This window comes from Parasteatoda tepidariorum, chromosome 11 (genome assembly GCF_982258835.1).
Source record: "Parasteatoda tepidariorum strain Cologne lab strain chromosome 11, Ptep-v5.0, whole genome shotgun sequence".
Lineage (NCBI taxonomy): Eukaryota > Metazoa > Arthropoda > Arachnida > Araneae > Theridiidae > Parasteatoda > Parasteatoda tepidariorum.
Window position 1 is genome coordinate 98,182,878 of NC_141765.1, and position 4,025 is coordinate 98,186,902.

The 4,025-nt window shown below is 36.5% G+C and overlaps 1 pseudogene; it reads right to left on the bottom strand.

Moving 5' to 3' along the window:
* Window positions 1-964: 964 nt before the first annotated feature.
* LOC147801965 (uncharacterized) lies at window positions 965-3,706 on the bottom strand (annotated as a pseudogene).
* Between the last annotated feature and the right edge of the window lie 319 nt (window positions 3,707-4,025).

The following is a 4,025-nucleotide window of genomic DNA, read 5'->3' on the forward strand; positions in this document are numbered from 1 at the left end:
AAATTTTCAGATAAGTCTACAGATAAATTCTCAGTATACGGAGCAGAAAAATTTAAAAGAGACACTTTAAACGTTGCGTTGGATAAGCTGATTATGGATTTAAATAAAAGGAGTCAAGTCTATGAGATGTATAACAAGAAATTCAAATTTTTAATGGATTTGCAAGACAAAAATATGGAAATCTGGAAAGTGTACGTAATAATGTTGATTATTATCCAGATGACGTAGACGAGCATTTAGTGAATGAGTGCATTCAGTTAAAATCTTATTTACTTCAGTCTAAGCCAGAGTCTTACACCTCTTGCAGTGAAATTTTTATGCTAATTTATGAAAATAAATTTGTTGATGTTTTCCCAAATTGCTACACTGTCTTAAAGATTTTTTTAACTTTTGCCAATTACTAGCTGTGAAGCTGAGCGCTCTCTCTCCAGGATGTCATATATAGAAAACAAATATAGGACAACAATGTCGAACCATCGACTAAATTATTAATCAGTTCTTTCCATAAATTGTGATTTAACGAAGGACTTACAATGTGATGAGTAAATAAAGGAATTTGCAGCTCCAAAATGCAGAAAGGTTGCTTTATAATTTATATAACATAACTACACATAACCTGTCTATTTCTTTTGCAATAATGTTGTACAGTTGCTGTTTGTATAGACAAAAAAAAATAAATAAATAAGATTAATTTACTGTCCTATTTTTTTCTATATACTTATCTACATTCCTATAGAAAACAGTTTTTTGACAAAACGGCTATTAGGGCCCCAAAGTAGTTTCAGCCCAGGGCCCCTCAAATTCACGATCCGCCCATGGTTCTAAGGCGTCCTCCACCCCTTCCTGGGGCGTTAATGCTGTAATTGATTTTATTTAAATCTGTTTCCTTTGTTTGATCACCGAGTTGTATAATCCATTTTGTTGCATATTTAATAAAGTTCTAAGGGGTTTCGTAATCTTCCAGTCAGAGGGTGCCTCGATGGGTCGTGGCGGTCGTCTCTCGGTGCAACATTCCTGGTGAGTCGTTCGCAGCCGAACATGGCACCGCCGCACCCGTCTCGGGCTTGTCCCTTCGGCCTCCTCTGTCCGTCGAACGACAGTGTTGCTCTCGTCGGGCGTGACTCGGGGCCATGGAACCACGTATCCATGCACCACTGGGTCCTCCGACTGATTCGAGGTTTGCAGCTACGATAGTCTTCACGTATTTCCCGGATGTCCCGCTATGGGACGGGTCGGGGTTAAGATAAGCTTGTTCAACAAGGTACCCGTCCTCCTTTGAAACTAACCCGTAGCTTATAATTAAATAAAAATATAATTTTCTCTTATTTATTACAACCATGATTATAAATTGCACAATGAATTAGTAGTTACTAGGATTACAAATACTGGGTTACTAATTGTAAAACCTAGTATTTCTTTTATGAAATAGTTTAAATGACAAAGGTCAAGTTATCTGGAATGTCAATTTATCCGAGGGTACAGTAAAACTTGTGTAAGTTGATCACTTGTGGTGCATTGTTTCAGTGGTCAACTTATAGAGGGGGTGGGTCATTGTTTACTTTTTCTTTTCCTATATCATGTTGCTATATATTGAATTTTTTTTTTTTTACTTGACTTAAAAATTTTATTCAGAAAATATGCAAATGAATATGTTAAGAAATGTATTTAAACCTGAATGAACTTCAATTTGATACATATAATTCTAATATTTAACTAATTTTTTTTTTAAATTATTTGGTTAGTTATGCATGTGAAGTGTTTAATAAATATAATTTCTTAAAATATCAGAACACGAAAACATGTAATTTGAAATCTTTCACAAAAGAAAATTATTTGGAAACTTTAAAATTTATTTACTACACTTAAAGATCAAAGATTCAGAGTATTCATTTATTCAAATGCTGACTATTGCAACAGGAAGAGCAACTTTTCAACTAACACACCTGTTTTCAATGAACGGATGAAAGAAATGGTAAAAAGCTGACTCCTTACAGTTTCCCCTGATGGTCAACTCACATAAGGGTTTAGATTAGTTTTTTACACTATTTCACCAAACAAGTGAAATTTTAACATACATTACCAAAATGACAGAAAATTTTCTGAATTTTTTTTCTGGTCAACTTATGAGGTTTTTAGAATAGAATTTCATAATACTCCTAGACAAAATTGACTTATTTCAGTGGCCAACATACAAGATAAACAGGTGGTCAAGTTACAAAGGTTTCGCTTCTTTATATAGGGAAAGTTCCGTTCTTGATAATTGAGGTCAACTTATGCAGGTGCCCAACTTACAAGGGTGGTCAACTTGGCAGGTTTCACTGTACTTCCTTTTTTAAATGAAACAAATATGACGTTTGCCAGTTCCACAATCAAGCCAACGATTTACAGTGGTTTCTGCACAGAAATTCGAAAGGAATTTTCCATTTAGGTGGATTGTCATAATTGCGTTTAACGCTTCTTGTATAAGACCAGTACGTAATGTGTTTTTTTTTGTAAGCTCATTGCTGAAAAGCCTCTTTCAACCACTGCAGTACTCCCAGACAGAGAAAACATCAATTCCACCAAGCGCAGTATGTTGCTGTATTTCTAGATTAAAGGGTCATTTTAGAAGTGAGGCGCTAGACTCTTGTAAGATAACAAAAATTTAAAATGTATCACGAATTTTAAAGGAAAAATGGCCGTCCGCGCGGACGCCGGATTCGAGATATTTGTTGTCCGCAGGGAATTTTTGACCGCCGAGGACGGGCGGACGAGTGGTTTTTCGAGCCCTGGTCTTTGGCAATGTGCCCTGTTTTTCTACAAGGGTAGCATTTTCTTTCCACTTTCTTTGGAGCTTTTTTCTTTGTTACAAGAAAAGCTGTAGAATCTGACTTCTTCGGTGGCAATCTCATTTCAATTAGACGAAGTCGTTCTGTCAGCATATTTATAGAACGATCTTCAATTGGAATAGACTCCCATGCGCTCTTGAACTCAAAGTACTCACATGGAAGGGTTGACATGATTCTACTCATTAGTAGCAAATTCGGAAGAGTTGTCTTAGCAACTCTTTTAAGTTCCTCGTTAAGTTCACTAAAATTCTTTTGCAATTTGGCAAGATGTGTGACAACATCATCATTTGCATCCCTTTCACCGCGAAAGAATTGTTCCATTAAGCGATGGAGCCTTTGACCCGAGCTTTGCTCATAAATAGAAAGTAACTTTTGCCAAATACTTATCGCAATGTCGCATGTTGCTGTGAGTTCAACATTTGCATCATCCATGCTGCTATTTTAAAACAAGTTGTGCTAGAGAGTCATTCTTCATGAAAGATTTTCTGTTCTTTTCATGAAGCGCCTTTGCTTCCGTTGTTGCATTTTCGGAAACAGCAGGACATACCTGCTCACCAGTTATTAAATCATGAACATCGTGATAACGAAGCAAAAGTTCAATCTGACGTTTCCATTTACTCCAGTTAGAAGCACCAACAAGTTTGTCGACATGAGCTTTAAATTCCATTGTTAAAAAAAGGTGTTAGTCCTAGGAATGCAACACAGCATGAGTTTCACTTCCAGTAAGCCTAATCAAAGCTTTCCCTAGCTATCTTTCTAAATGTCAAGTTAATCCGCGTTACTGGGCCCATAACCAATTATAAATAATTCACATAGACATTAACAGTTGACATAAATTTATTAGATACTAGATTAAATAATTAAGAAACAAATTAGCACACAGCTGGCACGCAGCTTGTTTGTGAACACACAGATCTACAAGCAGAGAGGCGTTGCCAAAACACAAAGATACAAAATAGGTAAACGATTACGATTAAAGGTTTTGATTATCATTTTAACACTCTCAAATACTTTCTGGGCTGCGGATCGCATCGGCCTAATCAGAATCTACAAAGCGTTGATATTATCACGCATAGATTACGCTTGCGCAGTCTATGGCACTGCAACTGCCTCAAATTTGAAGCTGTTAGATGCAGTGCATCATACTGCGATGCGAATCTGTAGCGGCGCATTTCGAACGTCCTCAGTCGAAAGCTT